Below are 23591 nucleotides of genomic sequence, written 5' to 3'. Positions count from 1 at the left end.
AAAAATTGGAACACAGCAGTGGCATTTAGACTAGCACGCTTTCATGGACAGTTCTTTGGCCATCTGTAGCAAATATGGAGCATTGGAGCATGCATAGTACGACATATTTGGCATGTAAAAATGTCGATCATGAAAGATGATTAACCTGCTGCAGCAGGAGGCTAACAGACTTGATGGCAACAACAACACCAAGTCACTCTCCCCTTTTGACATCAAGGGCAAAGGCTCATGCTCCCCCTAAGTACATGCTGATTTCTCTGATATGCTAAAATGTACTAATTGAGTTCCCATGATTAAGTCCATGCTCCCCTTGAGCACAAGCAAAGTCTGCAAAAAGTTTTTCTAAAATAATAACATGACTCTATACATACATCACCAATGACCTTCCTATCACCAATGACTCATACATACATCCATCTCCCAACCAAGTGGGGATATACCAATTGTTTATACATGACAACAACAAGAAATATTACATCATCCATCCCATGTAAAGTGGGGATATAAATTACATCATTTGTCTAAGAGGACCCATTCAAATGTATGAGAAGACATATCACACCCTAGACTTTTACAGGACTAAAGCAACAAATGATATAAATATCTGAAGCCATAGCTAGACTCAGCAACCATAATGCCAACAATGTTGAATGTACATGATGGCTAATGCTCCCCCTGAACCTATGCTACCAATGATCAAGGCATCTTTGTTGGTCAGATAAAATTTAATGAATAGAGCATATAGACATTAATCATCAATATTAGTCAGAGCACCCATATTAGATTCTGTCCCACTATTTTCATGTCTGAACCACATATACGCTCTTTTACCCATAGCAACCCGCGTGTGTATGTGACTCTATTTTATGGAACATGCGTATAACAACCTATTTATGAAATTTTTTCATTTTTTTTTAATAGTAGGATGATGCAACAACTACTCCTAGCTTTTGTCTGAGATATTCAAATGTCTCTCTAGACAGTGGTTTAGTGAATATATCAGCAACTTGTTCTTTGGAGGGAACATACTCCAATTTGACCTTTTCTTCAAGCACTTGTTCACGTAGAAAATAGTATTTGATGGCTATGTGCTTGGTCTTAGAGTGCATGATAGGGTTCTTTGAAATACTGATGGCACTTGTATTTTCACATAAAATGGAGATGGGTGGAGTACATGTGATCTAAATGTCTTGCAAGGTTTGCATCATCCAAAGTAGTTGTGTGTAGCAAGATACAGTAGCCACATATTCTGCTTCAGTTGTAGATAGTGCAACTGAACTTTCTTTCTTGCTGAACCAAGACACTAACCTGGAACCCATGTAAAATGCACCACCACTAGTGCTTTTTCTGTCATCAACACTTCCTACCCAATTTGCATTTTTATATGCATGAAGAGTAAGATCTGTATCTCTAAGATACCATAAACCAAAGTTCTGTGTCCCTTGAAGATATTTGAAAATCCTTTTAACTTCCTGAAGGTGTGATTCCTTTGGATTTTCTTGGAATCTTCCAACTATTCCTACTGCATGCATGATGTTAGGTCAAGTACCTATTAGATAACGTAGTTTACCAATCATGGATCTATAATTTGGTTGATGTACTATTGTTGATTCATCATTTGAGCTGAGATTACATCCTGTTACCATTGGGGTACATACAGTTTTAGAATCTTCCATGCCATACTTTTTCAAGATCTGTTTGGGATATTTGGTTTGTGAAAGAAAAATTCCATCTTTATTTTGTTGAACTTATAGACCAAGAAAATAGGTAAGTTCACCAAGCAAGGACATTTCAAATTCTTGCTGCATTACTGAAGAAACATTCTGACTCATGGATTCTTCATTGCCACCAAAAATGATATCATCAACATAAACAACAATTATTAGAAATTTATCAATGTCAATCTTCATATATATATTTCCATCTATTGATCCTTTTGAAAAACCTTGTCGGTGTAGATATTTGTCAAGGTTGTAATACCAGGCCCTTGGAGCCTGTTTTAGACCATATAGAGCCTTTCTAAGTCTGCATACAAGTTTTGCATCATTTCCAAGAATTAATCCTTCTGGTTGTTCAATATAGACTTCTTCTTCTAAATCTCCATTAAGGAAAGCAGATTTTACATCCATTTGGTATACTTTGAATTTCTGAAAACTAGAAAGAGAAAGAAACATCCTTATGGCTTTAAGTCTAGCAATAGGTGCAAAAGTTTCTTCAAAATCTATACCTTATTTTTGAGCATACCCTTTACAAACAAGTCTGGCCTTGTTTCTAATGACTTCTCCATTTTCATTTAGCTTATTTTTGAATATCCATGTAGTTCCTATGATATTTTTATCATGAGGTCTAGGAACTAATTCCCAAGTATTATTCTTTTCAATTTGCTCAATTTCTTCATTCATGGCCTTGACCCAACATTCATCTTTGCATGCTTCATTTACATCTTGAGGTTCAGTGGAGGATAGTAATGCTAGATAGCATGAGGTTTCTATAATAGTTCTTCTTGTTTGTACACCTGCCTCTTTTTCCCCTAAAACTTGAGTTTTTGGATGATTTTTCTAAACATACTTGGATCGAGCCTTTTCTTCTACCGTTATCTCTTCTTCTAGTGCTTCATTGGTTTCTTCTTTAGAATCATTGTGGTTTGATGTGGGAAAATAATCCCCATCTTCTTCATTGTCATAATATTTGGTTTTTATCTGTTTTGTATTTTTTCATGCTTCATCAACTATAACATCAATACTTTCAACAATTTTCCCAAGTCTTTTATTATAGCATTTATATCCTTTACTTTGGGAAGAGTAACCAAGAAGAATACCTTCATCTTCGCTGGGCTTAAACTTACCAAGTTTTTCATCAGTCCTTTTGATATAATATTTTCTTCCAAAAACTTTAAAGTATTTTACAATAGGAGTCTTACCATACCAAAGTTCATGTGGAGTTTGAGTGTTGTTTACTCGAACATTTGCTTCGTTGAGAATAGTTATGGTGGCGAATGCAGCTTCACCCCAGAAGGTTGCTGGAGTTCCATATTCATCTAGCATAGCTCGAGCCATTTGTTGAACAATTCTGTTCATTCTTTCAACCACTCCATTTTGTTGTGGAGTCCTTGCGGTGGAGAACTGCCTTTTTATTCCATGTTGTTCACAAAAGTCAAAGAATTCATCCAAGCTAAATTCCCCTCCTCGATCATATCTGAGGCATTTGATTTTTGGATCTGATTCATTTTCAACCAAATATTTGAAGGCATTGAACTTTTCAAATGCTTCATATTTATGCTTTAGAAGACCTATCCAACACATTTTGGAAAAATCATCAATAAACGAAATAAAGTATTCTTCTCCATGAGGTGACTTTTTCCTTAATGGTTCACATAAATCAATATGAACAAGTTCAAGAGGTTTACTAGCTAACCCTTCTTTTTCAATGAAGTGAGATTTGGTTTTCTTACTGAATTGACATGGTTTTCATATTGTATTTTTAGGGATGTTGATATCTGGAAGATCACGAACAGCATGGAATCTGCATGATTTTCTTATTTGAGAAAATCTTAGATGTCCCAATCTTCTATGCCATAGCCAGTTTTCATCATTTTTGCTTAGATAGTACTTCTTTTTTCCTCCCTTGAGTATGTATAAGTTGTTTAGAGTTCTTGTACCTTTGATCACGGCTTCTCTTGTATCAAGCTCACGAACAACACATATGTTTGATCGAAACACCACTTCATTTCCTTGATCACACATTTGACTGACACTCAACAGGTTATGCTTTAGATTGTCTACATACATAACATTTCCAGATTTAACCTTTTCTTTCAAGAAAACATAGCCTTTACCTTTTATGACAGTAGGAGTGTCATTTACAAATGAGACATTCTTTTCCTTTTCTAAGGCCATATATGAGTGAAGTTTTTCTTTGTCACCTCTCATGTGTTTTGAGCATCCACTATCGATGTACCACTGATTTTCTTGTCCTTCTGCATACAAGGTTGTACCACATCTTTCTGTTTGAGGTTCTTTCCTTCTCCATATCATGGGATTTAATGCAGTTTTCTCCTTTTGATATGTTTGCCAAAATTTTCTCCTGCATTTAGATTCTTCAAGGCCAAAGTTGTTACAGATTAAGCATTTTGTTTCATTTTCAATAAGAGAAAAGTTATTATAGGAACTTTTCTTGATCCCTGTCACATTCCTTTGATTTCATGCTTATCTAGTCATGATGGTTTTGTAAGCAACACATTGAGCATCTTTGTGTCCAAAATTATGACATGAGAAACATTGACCATTAAAGAAGTTCCTGCGATTATCGAATCTATTGACCTGGTGATGGTAGTTTCTATATATATTCATCTTTGAAGAAAATTGAGTATGATTTACCTAAAGTTGGTTGTGGCTTTTTTTCATCCTTGAAGCAAAATTGAGCTTGATTTACCTAGTGATCTTCTTTATGCTTTTGCTGACGATTGTCATACTGTTCACCGTTCTTTGCTGCATCAAGATAGCTTTTAGTGGAGGTTGACGACTTCTGTGATTGAAATGCTTCTTCAGTATATCCAAGACCTGTATTTATCAGAGGAGAATGATGCACATTGATAATTTCATTTAAGGTTTCTGATCCTTGAGCAAATCTAAGATTGAGAGATTTTATTTTCTCAAGATCCTTTCTTAGACCCACAATTTCACATTCTAGTTTTTCATTGTGTTTTTCTTTTTCAGTAAGTTGGTATGTCAAGGTATATATAATCATATTATTTTCTTCTAAACAGATTTTGATTTTAGATATTTCTTCATGAAGGTCATCTTCTTCTAAAGCATCCCAAAAAATTATCATCGTCATAAGCCATTAGAAGTATATAGTCATTACTATTTTCATCTTCATTACTATTTCATAAACCATCGATATCTTCATGAGTATAGTAACTCTTTTTACTTACCCTTTGTTTTCTATTCCATTTTGTAGATTCCTTCCCTTTATCATATTTATCTTTATGAGGAAATTTGGCAGCATAATGACCAACTCTACCACAGGCAAAACATTTGAAGGGAAGTTTACCTCTAAATCTTTTGGAACCTCGTTGAAGCTTCTTGAGAAAGTTTACTTCATCTCCTTCTTCTGAAATATATCCTGATTCATTGAGTTCTTCCTTTCCTTTTACTGAAGCTTTAAATGCGGCTTCTCTCATATCTAATGGGCCTCCTTCTCTCAACTCAAAGGCATTTAAGATTCTGTGAAGTTGTGTCATAGTGATAGTCTGCAGATCCTGTTTTTCTTCTATGGCAGATACTTTTGGTTCAAATTTAGCAGACAAGGATCTTAAAATTTCTCAACTAAAGTAACTTCCTTTATATCTTCACCCAAATTATTCATACAATTGACAACCTCATCTATACATAAGAAGTAACTAGATATACTTTCATCATTGTACATCTTAAGAGTTTCATATTGAATTCTGAGAGTTTGAAGTTTAGCCCATTTTACCTGAGAGTCTCCTTCGTAGCTCAAAATAATTTTGTCCCATATTTCTTTGGCTGATTTGAGCAACATAACTTTGAAAAACTTTGATTGTGACAGACTTCCCAATAATGTATTGACAGCCCTGACATTGGTTTAATATTGCTTTTCACTTGACGTATCTGTAGGATTGCTGATGGAAATGTATATCTTCCTTCCATGATTTCCCAGACATCCATCCCAAGTGATTGTAGATAGGTTGTGGTTCTTATCTTCCAATAAACAAAGTTTCTCCCATAAAATATTGGCGGTCTGATGGATCGCACGCTTTCTTGATTACTCATGATGATGGATATCCCTTCAAGCAATCAAGCTTCTTCTGAAGGACCTGCTCTGATATCAATTGTTGGAAATAATATTGAGAGGGGAGGTGAATCAGTATTATCAGATTAATAAATTTGTTTCCAAAACATATTTGTATACGCTTCAGCTAAGTGAACTAGCATGTACACATGACTGTACTTAAAGCAACCAGCGTATATGCAGAGAACCTTTGATTTACCCAATTTATCATGCATTGAACTTTAACCATATATTAGTGAATTTAAGAGATCTGTGGCTAGTGTCTTTTGAATTAGTGATCGGAGAATCCACAGTTTTAACATCTTTATACCAACGTTTCAAATCCCAAGTGGGATCCATCATCAGGGTTGAAGAATGATGATACAAGAAGAGCAAAAGACTTTAATAAATACTAATGAGGAGGAAGAATAAGAGAGAACAAAGAGTCGGCTTGAATTTTTATTTATTTTATATATTTTTATTTTTATTTTTATTTTTATATTTTAATTTCATTTTTATTTTTATTTTATTCATATTGTAAATAATTAATTTTTATAATAAATAATTAATTAGTATTAATAACATTATTTGTTATACATATTATTATAAATAATTAATATTTTCTAAATTTTTTTTTATTAATTATAATACATAATTAATAATAATCATATTTCCGTGTTATTTCATATTAATTACTAATTACTAAACATAAATGATATTTATAATTAAGAAATTAATTAATCAAATTAAATTAATATGAAACTACAACACAGAAAACAATTATTATATAAATAATTAATTAAAATTGAATAATAAATAATTAATTGTTATTATTGAATAATAAATAATTAATTGTTATTATAAATAATTAATATATTAGTGATTTATTAGATAGTGTATTAAAAGAAGAATAAAGAATCACACATAAGAAACACACATGAACACCAAGATATAAGGTGGAAACCTAATGTGGGTGAAAACCACCTGTTGTTGTCGTCTCTGTCTTCTTTTAATAATAATAAGAAAATCTGTTTACAACATTGTACTGGTGCAGACTCGTGCCGGTACACAGGCTTCTACCTACATAAGGTTGCTACCTTCTCTCATTCTTCGGCTTCTACTGGAAGGGAACTACAACCCCCTAGCTCTTGTACTAGCCAATATGTTTACTAGTATGTAGGTGCCAACCTACAGAAAACTCCACTCTTCTACGAGGGACCATGTTTCATGAATTTTCAGACTGAATACTACTGGAACACAACACCACAATCTAAAGGCCATGTTTCATTCAATTTTCATACTGGAACCATCAACAACATCATAACTACCATACAATCATCAAGTACATCTACATCAACCAATCACTAAACCTGAATCTGATTATTCAGAACATTGTCACTAGAACACAGTAACCAGAATCCAAACTAGAACCCAGAACTCTGCAAAAGCAAACAGAAACAATTGAAACATACTTTATAAGGTATACACTACTTCCATGTGTTGAACCTACATGTATATGAACTTTTTTCAAACCCAACTAACATATACATTTGCAAATATTAATTCATAATTCTGCAGCTATTATAGACTTCAGTTATACCCAGGTCATAATATTTACAGAATAACACATGCGTCAGTATTCAAATCTAGATTATACATGATCAAACCACATAATGATAATTCATTTCAAGCCTTAAGATCTCGAACCATCATTAGATCTTATCCTTCATCAACCATTAAGGTTCATCCTTGGTTCAAGTCAAGCACATCACCATAAGCCAATAACCTATATACTAGATCTCACACTTCATCAGATATTCGATACTTGCACACATGGCTTAATGATCTTCTCCTCCTTTTATAGTTTTAGGCCTTTCTCAAAACCATGGACCAAAACCACTTAGGACCAATACATTGGACCAAATACCTAGGGTCAATACCTCAGATTAGATATCTTGGACCAATACCATGGATCAAAACACCATGGACCAAATACCACATACCAAAAACTTAGTTTTCCAACATATGTGCACTTTTTATTCTGTGAAAGTGTGTGTGTATGTATACGTGACTTGTATATAGTGAAACTACATGTATATGCAACTTGGTCAAGGTGAACCTGCGTATACCTCTTTTTCTTCATTCTGAGTAGTCTGATCTGTAACTCTTTGCTGTTAACCTGTTGTATAGTGATCTTTTATCTGAGTGAGTTTCCATCAAGGAAAACACCTGTATCATAATGCCAACACCTATCACCCCCAAGCTAATGGGAAAGTGGAGGTGACCAATAGAGTGGTGGAGGGAATCTTGAACAAAGTTGTTAGCAACAATAGGAAAGATTGGGCAGATAGAGTAGTTGAGGCCACCTGGGCCTATAATACCACTTGGAAGACCACCACTGGATTCACACCCTATGAGTTGGTCTATGGGAAAAATGCCCTACTGTCCATAGAATTTGAGTGTAATACATTGAGGAGGGCAGCCAAAATAGATCTAGATCTCAGTAGTGCACAAAAAGAGATATTTATCCAATTGAATGGTTTAGATGAGTTCAAAAAGCAGGACCTCCTACACACAGAGGTAACTCAAATTCATAGGAAGATCTGGCATGATAAGAACATCAAGGATAATCAATTTCAAGAAGGTGATTGGGCTTTGTTATGTGGTTCTAGATATAAAGACTTTAAGGGAAAGTTAAGGACAAGATTGTTATGGTCTTATGCTTTAGAAAAATTTCATGATAATGGTTCAGTGAAGATTGATGAACACCAGTATTGCAACAAGAATGCTGCAACTCCGGGGCTACCAGCTTTACTTTGTGAACCCGAGGTTCGTACAAACTTGGAGGTGACAGTGCTATATACACAAGTAAAAGTGATGGTTCTTCCTTTTGTCACAGTTCAACTGGCGAGAGACCACTGGGGTTTTCAAGACAAACTTCTATGGAGTCAGAGGAAGCTTGGTTTCTTGATGGAGGAAAGGGAAATCTATTCTAAGGGAGAGCTACTCTACTACAATAATGGAAAAGACCGAAATTCAATGCTAAATAACACCATTTCCTAATTAACTGCCAAGAAAATATGCTTTGCAATAATTTTAAATTAACATGAACCAAATGGTACTATCTAAGCATTGAAGTAAGAAGTATCAAACATCACTAACGTGCAATTAAACGGACTGAAATAAATCTATTTTTGTCTTTTTTCCTTTTCATGCAAAATCAAGTATTCAAACCAATTTCTTTTGGTTATGTGGCAGGTGAATTAAGGATGTTGGAGGATGGCGGGAAGGGTTAGGAGATGTTTGGATGGTGTGGGAGGCCCTTGGGAGGAGTTTGGTGATTTCCTAGAGGTTTTCCCTCAATTTGGCCTCAAAACAGGCCATTTCAGGAAAAACTACAGGATGTACTAGAAACCTACAGTATTCCCTGTAAACCTACAAGATATAGCCGAGAGAAAAATTGAAGGTGTTGGATGTGATGGAAGGCTTAGGGAAGGTGGTAGATGGGTGGAATGAAGTGAGGAAAGGTCTAGGATCACTTAGAAGTCAACAGAAAAGATAGAGGATGGTTGGATTCGCTCAATGTGCTTGGAAGAATTTCTATGAAAAATGATGAAATCTAGTGAAGGCAATGATGAAAACAAGGAATGACTATGGTGGATGGAGTGGAAGGTGGTTTCTAGCTATGAAGTCTTTGTCTGCAAAACATGTATAATTCCCAAAAAGCTATGTAAACAAGAAGCATTCTCATAAGTTAGAAAAGTGGAATTAATGAACTAACTGCCTACATGATGCATGAGGAAAGTTGTTGAAAGGAATGAAAGCATGGATGAGATCTAGAACAAGAGTGAATATAGAAGAGATGGAAATGAAACACTACTTTGCAAAACTAATCAAATGCTAACTTAAATACTATAAACTCTAAAGCTTATGCAAGAAATAGAAATCTGTGTTTCTGGGGCTGCATAAGGGTCCCTTCCTCAAATCATGATCCCAAAGGGAGGAAATGAGCCCAAGACACACATTGACAACCTTGTGGTATTCCTTTTATCCCTGCTAACCTGCTACTAAAGTAAGGCACAAATGGAAGCAAACTGATAAACAACCAATCCAATCTACACTACTTGCAATGAAAACACATCCAAAACAAAATTAACAATGAATTTATGAGACTAATCTAAGCATACATACACAATCAAGAGGAGACTTGGCTGCTAGGGTTGGGTCCTAACCCAAGAGCTTCATCCCTTTGAGTTAACTGAGTGCTGGCTCAAAACAAAACTCATTCTTATTACCAAAATAGAAAATTACATCAATAAAACTTTCACAAGTCTGGAGCTTGAAAATATCCTAGAGTTTTACAACAAATTTTTTTATCCTAATGAGGCTCTAGGCCTCTCCACTTATACAACTGAAGTCCCCAACGAATTCCTTAAAATTAGGGAGGCTCATATCCCAAACTCGAGATAAACTAGCTCTTTATCTCTCACTTGCTTGGCTGCCTTCTAATTTTCATGGATTGGTTTCTTGCACTCCGAGCTGGTGTGATGGATGGAGGAATATTCGAATGGGGGAGAAATAAATGAGGAGGATTTACCTCCTACAATCCCTCTCCCTTGTCCCATTCGAGTTTTAACCTTAGTATTTTCCAAAATTCCTTGATTTTCTCCTTCAATCCTGCATTCAATGCATATTAATCCACTAGGCATAATATCCAACTCTAACTCATCTCATAAACAAAATATAATCAAAAAAATGTAATAAGGTGTGAGAAAAGTTAGTTTGACTAAGCTAGGAGGTGAATTAAGGCCCATATAATTACCCAATTATGAGGCTCAACATCACCCCCCTACTGAAAATGTTTCTCATCCTCTGAGAAACTCAATCAATATCCATATCCTTCATAACTCTAGTGGCCTCCCTGACATCTCATGCCTCTGTTGTGGTTTCCTCTTCTTCTTCATAGAAGTTTTCTTTCCTTTCTACTTCCTCCACTGCCTCTTTTCTTCTTCTTCCTTCCTTATAGCATTCCTAGGAGTAGTGGTGGACTAAGTTTCAGACCAATCCAATTGACTTTTAGCCTTTGCATAGATTGCTTGTACATGGGTGTCTTGTTTAGTTCTTCTTTCAATCTTTGAGGAGAGTGGTACTCTCTTATATTTAGGATGTATGGAAATGTGTTCCATCTCCTCAGGAAAGCATGTATGCTATCATCCCCTAACAGCTTGAAAATGTCCTCAAAATGTGAAATTCCTTGCTCTTGGGTAGTAAGATATCTAGGTGCAATCTGAGGATCATTTGCAATCAAATTATGGGTACTAATGAGGGCCATGGGATCTGACTTCTCAGCTCTGATCATAAGAGGTTCAGTTTTCTCTCTTGCTAATATCTTCTTCATATTTGCATCCATTGATTCCTCATGGTTCATACATGATGCCAAAGCCATCAAATATAAATCTACTAGCTTGGCATTAGGGTCCCATACATTCATGTCTATTAAGGCCATGTTGTGAAAATAAAAATAAGACATATTGGCCCTATATTCTAGTGTTCTATGATTAAAAAGATCAACGAACTTCCTGTAGTCCTGAAATGGCATGGTGGCTCTCTGTGCTAGAGTCTTGATATGGAACTGCACCCACTGGTCCTTGAGGTATAGAGCATAGGATTTAGCTAGCATCCTACACTGGATTGCTTGCAAAGAGAGACTGGCCATACATGCCAATTGATTCTCTCTTTCTTGTAGTTTTCCTCTCAACCATGTGTTTTTTGTTTCTAGTTGACTTTTCATTATGGCCTCTCTGTCTGTCAAGCTACTTAGCTCTCTACCCATCTCATGGAGCTTCTCCTCAATGTGCCCAATGTCTTCCACTCCCTTAGATTTGGTGATCTATATCCATTTGTGAGTTTTGGCTATTTCCTTCTTAAGCTCGAAGAACAGTGGGATAGGAAATTTTTTAGGAATGACGCTACCTCTTTCAATAAACCTATAGTAGGATTCAAGGTTAGGTTGGGGGCTAGGTTCTTTTAACTTTGGGTCCTCTTCTTTAGTTTCTTTCTGTTGCCCTACATCCTTTTCCAATTTTTGTGTCTCCTGTAGGTTCAACAGAGTATCTTGTAGCACTACTTCTGCTTCTTCTAGATTCTTCTGTGTATCCTGTAGGATTGCTTTTCCCTTGGAGGAGGTGGATCTAGTCATAGGCCTTCTCACATAGGTGATAGGAGACTTAGGGGAAGAATTTTTCTACTTTTTTTTAGGTGAGTCTTCAATCATAATGGGAATTTTGGTTGGTGTTTGGGGTTTCCCCTGCCTTATTCTTGTGCTTTTCCTTGTCCTAAAATATAAGGGTGTCTGCCTTTTTTTTTTTCTTTTTTCTTGATGGGGGTGCTAAGAGCAATGAGGGTAGCTACTGCCTCTCTCTTAGTGGGCTCTGGAGACACCCTAAGTGGCTCCTCCTTGTCTTTCTCCCCTCTTTCCCATTTCTTTCTTCACCTGTGTCTTTCCTTTCTTCTTCCTCTTGTAGATCCTCATCTTCTTTATCAATTTCCTCCTTAACATCCTCCTCTATTTCGTCATCATCCTCCTTCTCTTCCTCCTCTTCTTCTTCATTTTCCTCATCTTCTTCTATTTCATCCTCTTCTTCATCCATCTCGTCTTCATATCCTTCTATTTCTTCTTCTTCTTGCTCTACTTCTTCTTCATTTTCTTTAGTCTCTTCCTCTTCCTCTTCACTGATAGTAGGACTAACATCATATGTGAGAGCTTTGATGTCTTCCTCTGCCTGCATGTCTCTGAAAACTGACCATTGTATAGGAATTCTGAGGTTTTGGAGGTCATCTTCTATAAGGATTCTAATTAACCCATGGTGAGCTAATTTTTGGGAATTTCCCTCTTGCACCTTGATGCTTTATTCTATCAGTGATTGCGACAAGAAGTATGGTATGCTGAGCCTATGGTGAGGGGGTGTTTCTGCTCCAAACCTCAACTCTTCAAGGAGCCTAAAATGATAGCCATAGACCACACTATACCTACCCTCACATCAAATGTATTTGATAAGTTAGTAGCTCACCTCATTCCAGGGATATGGGAGACTTTCTCTCCTTACTCCATTTTTGTCGTCAATGGGTTCCTCACCTTCTAAAAAGAATTTCCTTTTGGCAACCTGGCTATCTCCTTTGTCTTCCTTCCTCCATGGTACTCCTAAGGGAAGTGTGGTAACTCTGCTGATGAGTTTAGGGGTGAGTTCTACGGAGAGGCCTCTTACGACAACAATGGCATGGACTCTGGTAAGTGGAATGAGGCAGAGAGAGAAATATCGGGCCACCTCATCATCATACCCCATTAATTTTTCTAAAAACCCCATCCAATTATGCCTTGTGAAGGTTTCTAGTACCTGAGGGTGTTGTTGGATTCTCACAGTGTTAGTGGGCTCCCTCTTATTAAACCCTCCTGTCATCTTGGTCGGTGAGGCTTAAGGAGATGAGATGGTTGATACAATTTTCAAATGCAGAAGTAAAATACTGAGATGACTGTGTGGACAATTCTCTTGCATAGCTGCCAAATTCACTCAAACTAGAGAATTTTTGTTCAATTTACTTGGAAAAAGGGATGTAATTACAGAGCCTACCTCTTCATAGTGTTTTTTGTGGTCAATCCCCCTGTTTTCCCTTCTGAAACTCCTCTCAGGCTATCCTATAGACTGTCTTTGTGTATCCTATAGGAATCCTATGTGAAATCCTGTAGGAATTCCTGTGCAGAAAAATGATGGTGTCTTCCTTGTTGTAGGTTTCATGGGTATGAGAGCAACTTGTGAGAGCGAGCCTCGAGGAAGTGAATGCATGAATGCATGGGGATGATGATTATTTCCTCATATGGTCATTTGGGGTGAGGTGGCATGCTAGTAGCCCAGGTACTGTTTCCATTTTTGGACTATTGATCCCCACTACCACGTCATCATTCCCCACTTCCTCGTAATCAAATCCCACTTCATGCTTCCATAGAATTCACTTCTTTTGTCCTTCTCCTTTCTGTTTTTTAGTTGGCTGCTGCCACGTGTTAGAGGACAAATTGTTTTGTCTTTGTTGACTAATTGAAGGTGGCCAAGTTAACAGGCCACCTTTTGCTTACAAACAAACTTACTCGTAACCTTTACATCTTTTGACTACATTATGCACATGAGAGAGTGAGCGGTATACTTACCTGTGGTGCTTAATACCTTGCTACATTGGTTGAAGACTAGAGGTGCTTGTTGTGTGTATTGGTTGTATCATATTCTTCTTACCTTTTTTGTTGTTCTCTGATGATTTTTTTGTGGTGCAAGTACCTGGTGTTGAAGATGATGGTGGTGCTGCTGATTTGGAGTCCCTTCTACTCTTGGATCATCACATTGGAAGCTTGTTGTTCTTATGATTTGTATTATGTGAGATAGGCTGCTATAGGATTTCCTACATGATGTCCTTAGCTGCTTCTCCCTCAGAACTCTTAATCATACCTTCTACTGGGAGTTTGAGGATGGTGACATGGATGGAGAGGGAGACTAGGAGTGTGGAGAATGAGGAATACTCAGGTGATGCTCCCTATTTCTCTATGTTTCCTTCTTTTTTGAAGACAGTGATTTTTTTTTTAAATGATATATATATATATATATATATATATATATATATATATATATATATATATCTATATATATATATATATATATATATATATATATATATATATATATATATATATATATATATATATATATATATATATATATATAGATATATATATATTTAAGGGTGAATGCAGGGGTGCTGATAGTGGACATAGGTATGGTCATGGAATGATGATGTAGGGGTGCTATTTTATTGAGATAGCATGTCATTTTTGCCTTTAGGGTCAGTTCTTGTAGGATTTTTGGGCCACTGTGATTCCTACAGGATCATCTTGTAGGTTTTTAGGGGATCCTGTAGGTTTACAAGGGATCCTGTAGAAAACACAGTCCCCTTGTAAACTGAAGGAAAGGAGTGGAAAGAAATGAAAGAAATGGTAGAGTGATGAATGAAAATGAGTGAAAAAATAAAATGTGAGTGAAATAAGTCTCTTGGTGATCCTCCTTTGCTCTTTGATCGTCCTTCTTGCTAACTTGCAAAATAGAAATTTTCATGATTTTTCTCTTTTCTCTTTTTTCTTGAAAACAACTAGGCTGCCTCTGAGAGGTTTTCATCCTAGTTGTTTGCCTTGGGCACCTCAAGAGAGGTTTTCACCCAGGGATCTTTTTATTCTCATTTTTTCTCTTTTTTTTTTTGTTATTGACACCATTAGGCTACTTCAAGATTGTTGGGCATGGAATCCCCCCACAACATGTTTTGGGGCTCAAAGCCCAAGTTTTGGTCAAATATGTTGTAATACTCCGCGAATTGTGGGTGCAGAGTGTGAAATGTATATTGATTCATAGGGTTTTCCACCCTAAGTGTTGTAATGTAATGTAATTTCATTTTGGCCTACCCATGGTTTGCGGACCATGGGAGTGTATAAATAGAGAGAGGCACTAAGTTGTAAAGATAGCTAATGGGAGATAAGGAGAAATGGATTAATGTAATGATCTAGTAGCAGATAGAGAAGAAGTCTAAGTGTATTGGGTCATAGTAGTAGGGAGAGGCTCTGTAGCTGAGAGCACAAAGGCCTGGTAGAGTCCAAAGCTAAGTGCGCAGGGCGAGGTTGAGTCTGTAACCCAAGAAGAAGAGTAATAAAGAGAAGTTTGATTCTAAATACTATGTATCTGGTTTTGTATGATTTTCTATGCATTTACACTGTGTTGTTTATCGCATGCGCTTATATGAATATTGAACACTATTAAGTATAATTGGGCTCATACAGAAAAATTAAGTAAGCAGGTAATATCGGTTTAAGAACGTGGGTAATAACACAGATCAAATTTTGAACAGAGCTGCACGATGCAGCATTACAAGCTACAAGGTACTGATAGGTGCACATAGCGACGTGCACGTAGGGTCAAACCGTAGACCATAAACAAACCATCAGACATATCTAGGGTGCGGAAACCTGGTTCTACCACCCACCAATACTACTTCGGGTGAGACCTCAGTCCGTGCTCCGCAGATTGTTGCTGAAAGGGCCAGTAGTACTGTGATTTTTTTGGCTAAATCACCTCCGAACCTGGGTCAAGCCTATACAAGCCAAAAAATGATTCCATTGTTGGGATCAAGATTTGCATAAGGGATTTCTGATGTCGTGCCATTGGAATCCAACAAAGAAACAAATTGAAGGGTGGTTGGACAAGAAGATTCACGAGTTCGCAGCGCAGGAAAATAGAAATATGTGAATATCTAAGGAATAGTGGTTGGAGCGCTACTTGTATACAGAAATCCACAAGATTTCTTTGCATCCTTTCCTTCTGAGTTGTATGAGTGGATTGTGAAGCTAGCAGATAGTCAGGGAAGGTGTAGGCTCGACAAACCAATCGTTTGGACTCTGGAATTCGTGCGCAGAATAGAAGCGTCAGGAGATAAGATTGCGTGAGTTGTGGACCATTGGCTCGACCGAACTATAGGAGGATTTATCAAAGAGTTCGCGATAGATATGACCATCAACTATACTGAGGCGAAGCGACATTTCCTCAAGGTGTAGAAATTCCCATTGTAGATCAACAGATTATGCAATATACTAAAGCAAAATATAAGATTTACTTCTACAACAAACTTTGCAGAAGCTTAATCGAATATGAGCAAGATCAAATAGAACACATATAACTGAGAATGAAAAATAAATCACACATGAACATAGAAGAATAACCAGGGGAAAGCCTCAGCCTAAAAACCCAATCTCTATATTATCATACAAGTGGAAATATGTTCAGTATTACAAAAAGAATCAGCTCACAAGCTATCCCACTTTCTCTGCAATCAAAAAATACAACTCACAGAATGAGTAGACACAAGATATGCCTTTCCTTAGCCGCTCCAAGCCTCCTATTTCCTTGCACAATTTTTCTTGGGGTCCAATGATGCCACCTGTGTGATAGGCCTCATCACACACTCACTAAATTGAAGAAGTAACTGCGCAATCTCCAAGGAATGAATTTCTTCTGCATGCAAGAGATATTCAAAATGGAATATTCCCACAACTAATAATACACTATCCCTCCATCTGATCTCAACTAGGTCTCTATCTAAACTGACCTGCATGAGTTATTTATGAGAGAATATTCAGTTATCTGAATTGTAGTAGTTACATGCATGCATGTATTAACTAAATGAACTCACAATTAATTCAACAAACTGTTTGAACTAATCTAACTGGACTTGACTCAATTAACTAAGCCAACTAATTACAACTCAATTTTATGACTCATCCTTCTCTCTTTAAATGCTAGATAAATTCCTCAAGTAATGGAGAACTTGTTGCATGTCCCCACATAGACTTCATGTTTGATTTTCTACAACTAATTAACTCAAGATGAATTAATTAATTATTTTACAAACAACTGCTAAGATCAAATTCAAATTTTTACCTCTCTATTTTAGTTCAAGGACTAACTAAAATAGGAAGGTATCCCAAAATGCTATTTATAGCAGTGCTAAATTTAGCACTTCTATATTTAGCATTTCTTGTTGCTATTTTCAACACAAGGGACCGCGAGGTAAGTATATTAAATATTTGAGCACTTGGATTAAGATGCGATTGTGTGAAAAGTGGGTTATGTGAGTAAATTAATGTTTGGGACTATGCAAAGTGGGAAGATCTACAAAAGCGGTAGTGAAGAATTTGAAACCAGTCCCTTAATTTCCCCTTCATGAGAAAGCGAGGAAGAGCTCATGAGAGTTTCTCCGAGAAGCACGGTCAGTTTGATAAGGCAACGAATTTTGTGCTTACCACCTCCACCTACACCGCCACCTGTCTCACCCTCTTCACCTCCATCTCCACCAACCCCACCTCTACCACCACCATAGTTTAGTATGGCAAGTGCGATCAAACTACTGGTATTCAGAGGAGTAGGGAATGAAGCTCTAGACCAATTCTGGTTCGTGGCAAGAGTGGTATGGGAAGCACAAGGAGTCGTGGATGACAATATCAAAAATGAAATGCTGGTAAGTGCATTGTAGGATTATGCATTAACATGGTACATCAAGCATTGTAATGACCATCCAAATGTAGGAATCATAGAAATCCAAACTGTGTTGAACAGGGAATTTAGCAGGCCAAAGTCGGAAACACAATCAATCATCAGGTTTAAGGAGATCACGATGCTCCTGGGAAAGACTCCCTAGGATTTGGACCAAAGATTGAAGGGTATGATTCGCGAAGCCAACATGACGTTGATGGATGGACAACATCGCGCATAGTTTGTAGTGTCACTAACACTGCACTTAAGGATGGCACTATCACAACAAAAACTTTCCACCCAAGCCAAAGCTTTGGAGATGGAAATGAGATTGCATGAAACCCCTATACATGACCCTGGTCTAGGATTCCAACACATCCATGCGCAACTGCAAAATTTGTGTCTGGAGATGTAGAGTTTGAAACAAGATAGGACACCTCAGCCAAAGGTGCACGAGGAGGTATGGTGCATAAAATGCAAAGGTCGGGGGCATGACAAGGACAATTGTCCAGTGTTCATGAATTACTTGGAAGGAGGAGGGCCGAGGCCGTTAAGACTTGAGGCACAGGCAGGACCAAGTGCGGCGCCTGGATTATGGTGCGCGATCTATTAAATAGGAGGAAAACATAGTACGGATAATTGTTATCTATTGCAAAAGTATACGCAGATGTCCCAGCAATTGTTTTGTAATTTCTGCAGGGTTGTAGGCCATGATGAACACACCTATAGAAGCTATGAATTAATGATGGATCAGACTCCTACCTCCAGGGTGCAAACCAAAACACGAGCCCTCGACCCAAATGTAGGAATGGCACGCACTAGACTTCAGGGGGCAATCAAGGTCGAGGTGGAGTGTGACTAGGAAGGGGTCGCAGACAACTAATTTGTTACAATTGCGGAGGGCCAGAGAACTACACCCGTGATTGTACAAAACCGACAAGGACATCACGTTTGTACTGTAGTCAGTTTGATCATGAGGCAGGAGACTACCCTACATTGATAGCGAGACTACATGAAAAAGGGATACTTCAGACCCCTCTGACTCAGAATTTGTAGATTATGAGGTCTGAGCTGAGCGAAGAAGACCCGAATGTAAACATGATGCTCAAGAGTGTATGATCACTGGCGATGATAAAGGAAAGCAGTCAAAAGAAAGTGTGCGGGTTTGCAAGGTCCATACAAAGGAACCCGAATTTGATTTAGAATGTGCGAAGGAGACATTCATGGAAGCCAAGAAGACATTCATGGGGGCCTCCACTTCAGGTAATAAGGATCAACTAGAACCAAGGATGGATCCTTCAATGCTTACTACCTTTCTGGAGACATGCATGAAAATGCTACGCGACAGCAAGGTAGTAAACGGACTATAGAAACTTATCACTAGGTGCATGAGGTTAGGAGAACTGCTCATGGTCCGTGTTATCACAAAATCAGTACTAAGGGCTGCAACCAAGCAAGATTTCATGTAACTCTTTCAACCAGACTTTAGACTAAGGATTAGCCTCGTTAGTCAGAGAGGGCTCTCTCACAAACTTTTGATAAAAATCATTCACAACAACAGATGGCTAACTCTTCACACATTCATGAAAACAAAGCTGGTTGGACACATATCAAATTGGTCTTCATTGGGCTATGGAGTCTCACACATTTAGTAAACAAAATCACAGTCATTTCATGGAAGTCAAGGCTCTTTGCATCAGATGTTCAAACATATTTCACATAAACCACAGCTTGCCAAACATACAGGAAGTCAGAGCATTAAAAATGAATTCTGAGTGATTATGCTATAACAAGGCTGTAAAAGAACATTAAGAGAATAAACCACCATCATATTTGAACAATATAATCCATTGAGAATCTTGAGAAGAAACAACCACTGCTTTACTATTACTGTAATAAGTCTTTACATTGGCCCAAATAAACTCTGTTTTTGTATAAAATCTCCAACCCCTATTACATCCTAATCTGATCCCTTTATAGGAATCTATTCCTCCCCTCTAGAATGGGCTCGAAGGCCCTATTAACTACTCCTACATGCTATTTAACTAATTCATTAATTACAAACATGCTGAGCTGTAATTACACAAAATCCTAATCAAACTAAAACACTAATTCCATTCTCCTCGTATGCTTGATTCTTCTTGGATCCTTGACAGCTGTCCTCCTTCAGTTAGGCTGAGATGGCTGAGCTAAAGATGCAAGGAACGCTGACTTTGGATGCTTGAAAGCGCTGATGGCTCATTAATTGACCAAAAGATGTGCTCTATTTTAACGGTCTCTGTCTCCCAACATTCTCCGAAAGTGTAGCAGCATGTTCCCAAATCTTTTAATAACCCCAGGTATGGAATGCTGCCATGTTTCTGATGTGCTGTAGGTGGTATTGATAGACAGGTGTTTCTCTTCCTCAACTCCCGCTCACAGTATCACAATAGCTGCTATGCGCTTAAAATCATCACCTACAGTCTTCCTTTCATTCAAACCAAACTCACAATTGTCTGCGTTGAATCAGATACATTTTCAGTGTGATTCTCATTAATGCAAGTCATAATAATGAGCTTGACATCTTTGTTTTGGCGCCTTAAAAGATCTGGCTTTACCAATCATGGATAGAATCACCGCATCTTGCATTATCTCAGAAGGTTACTGTTCCACCATAGATAACTTGTCCTCCATTTTCTGACTATTCATCATTCCAACAAATGAATAACCATTTGTAAGTAATCCTATTCAGCTGCCAGGCTTCAAATTGTCATACATCCTCACTGCCCAGTTTATTTTGATTAATGTGCACATGAGACTTCAAATCTGTATGCATAATACACCTAACCCATTGCTTGGTTGATTTCAATTATCATGCATATCTGGCATAAGATTAACATTCATAAGAAAACCAGGTTCTCTTTTGCCAGATTATAGTGTTCTGAGACATATTTTGACCCACCATGTTTACCAAGTGGCATTGGTACAGGCATGCCAAAATGCTCTGAGTTGACAACTTGCTGAGAACTAACACTTGGCTCCTCAGTGCTCTTAACAGGTAATAGTACATGACTCTGACCATCTACTGACTTTTGATTATTATCGGACTTCAAAATTGCATCCGAAATATCCCCCCTCTTCTCTTCAGCCCTATTTAAAACTCCTGTGACCAGCTTCAAACAATAATGTTTCTTGGGAGACACAGTCATGAGCATGACACAGTGCTTTAATTCTTAAAGTTTCTGAGAGGTAAAATCCAATCTCTTGGTATCCTTAGCATATCCTGTAACATCAACCTGAACAGCAAATTCATTTTGATCCTCTTCTACATGAGATTTTGAATATGAGCAGATAATATTACATACCTTTTCTTCTACCTGATTAATATATTCTAAAGTGAATCATATAGAGCTCCAGCTTGATTACACACTGCTCCAATACCGCCATAACAAACCAACGAGCAATTGGAGAAACATCCTCTTTTCCTCTACCCATGCAAGCTAACACCACCGCTAATAACTACTCTGGAATATCTTCACTCTCATTTGTCTTCTGACATGTTTCTTGCAATGCTTGAAATGTCTTGAAGTTCTTTTTCAGTAGTGATAAGTTAGCCTTTTGCCTAAAGATCACCCCTAAAGTCTTATTCTTACAATTAAAACAGAGGCGAATCATGCCATCCCATTCCTTGAAACTAATTGGGGGCAGAGGATTACAAGGTTCAATACATACAACCGAGGAGGAGGCCTGAAATTATTCTTGCCCACTTTCAAGAGATGTGAAACACGAGCTAGCAATTGAATATTCACTCAAAGCCGGCAATATAGATTGTCTTCTGGATTTGCAACAAGTCTCATAGCAAACTCTCTTTGGAACATGGTAACAGCGCATCTAAAATTGGTCTGTATGATAACAATTTAAATGTAAGCAGAGAAGATATTTGATAATGAATATTTGCTACACACGCATCGAAATAAGGCAGTTCACGTTTGAGAACATCTCCCTAAATGACCTGTAGCCGGAAAGCATTACTTGTGCCTTGTACCCTGCGCTGCAATTTCAGCACCAAACGAGGATCCAACTTGACTGCTATTACCTTCTCAACAAGCTCTTTGTGCGCCTTAGGCAACCCAAAAAACACGATAACTGAAACAGAAACACGATAATGGAAACAGTCCTCCGTTGTTTTCGAATCACACATAAATATTAGCCCTTGAATGTCTCCCTTCACGCCACCAGCTGTTGAAATTTACTTTATGATCTCCCTTTCCAATTGTCATCATCTTGGCCTTAATTCCTATTCAGAAGCCACCTCACATCTCTTGCTCGGGACAATCAAAGGATAGAACAAAATGCGGTTGAAACACTGTAACATTTCCAAATGCTGCACGGTTTTCTTTATCTGCAATTTGCATTGATGCCGTGTCACTAGCAAGCTAAACAATTCTCGGCTTATATCCACGTCCCATTTATTTATATTCTTGATAACCATCTGGGGAAACCCGCAATGTGAATGCCCTGTCCATCTAGAATAAGAAGATTTATCAAAGACTGTGCCTGATACTCGGCAGACAGCTTCCCTTAAATCATTACACTAAACATTTGTGCGTATCCTTTATAACATAATATTTCACCGTGAAATATTTCACATTCTATAACACATGATGTTGCGCCCTTAAATAACATGGTATTTATGTTTTCATGCTGGAAATTGCAGTTGTATTAGGAAAATCAATATCTACAATTTGAAATTCTCCCGGTCGAGCCTCCTTTGTCGTGGGTGTGTTCTCAGGGTAATGTATTTTGCATTTGCCATCATCATATTGGTAACATGATTTGCAGCATGCTCTTTCAAACCATCAATCTAACTATAACCAACACCATCGCTGAATTGCTCTTTTTGCTTCTAGAGAATAGATGCTGCTCTTTAAACCATCAAGAACTCCACTTAGAAGGTATTTTTACAAAAGATTTCTTAAGTGTGAAACATATCTAGGCATAATAGGTTGAGAACCCTAAAAATTATGATTCAGGGGTCTAAGCAGGACTGAATTTGTTGATTGATGTAGAACAGTAAACGGAATGATTTCCACTTCAGCAGTTGCATTTAGAGACTTATTTTCAGCAGAAACACTTTCAGAGAATAAAGAAGCAAAGGATCCTTTACCACGTCCTATGAGGGTTTTCAGGCATGCTAAATGTAACCCAATATCAAAGGCCAGTTGAGGTGATAGATACGCCACCTGTGGATCAATGACTAAAGCATAATCTTCAGACAAACAGTACACTGACAGAAGGCCCATATGCTTCAAGCATGCCAGCTGAGAACATAGTACTCTCTATGATTTGTGGAATTCAATAGATTTTTTGTCTGGAGGATCCAAAACAAAGACTCTTGCAAGTCTTCCCACATTAGTATGGACATCCTTCACAATCACCCATGAACCAGAATTCAAAGATAACTCCCTTAATGTACTTGACGCCAATCCCACAATAGCTGTATCATCATAAGGTGCCTCCTTGAAAACACTGTCACTGCTCTCATCTGCATTCCTGGAGGGAAGCAAAACTCTGTACAATAGGCATGCTAGGATTTGGGCCTCCACTGAAAACTCGAACAAATCCCCAATTTCGTAGCATGCTACGAAACCAGCTAAACGGGTAGCGCTGCGAAACTGCTAAAAAGAATTCATGTGCTGCGAAAACACC

The 23591-nt window shown here is 37.6% G+C and overlaps 1 pseudogene; it reads right to left on the bottom strand.

The window, feature by feature from the left end:
• Nucleotides 1-21401: 21401 nt before the first annotated feature.
• LOC149241775 (ribosomal RNA small subunit methyltransferase pseudogene) lies at nt 21402-22083 on the bottom strand (annotated as a pseudogene).
• Nucleotides 22084-23591: the final 1508 nt, after the last annotated feature.

This window comes from Pinus tabuliformis, chromosome 8, assembly GCF_031772625.1.
Source record: "Pinus tabuliformis cultivar Carrire ecotype Pingquan chromosome 8, CPIR1, whole genome shotgun sequence".
NCBI lineage: Eukaryota > Viridiplantae > Streptophyta > Pinopsida > Pinales > Pinaceae > Pinus > Pinus tabuliformis.
The sequence above is the reverse complement of the archived record's forward strand: the minus strand, read 5'-3'. Positions and strand labels throughout refer to the sequence as shown.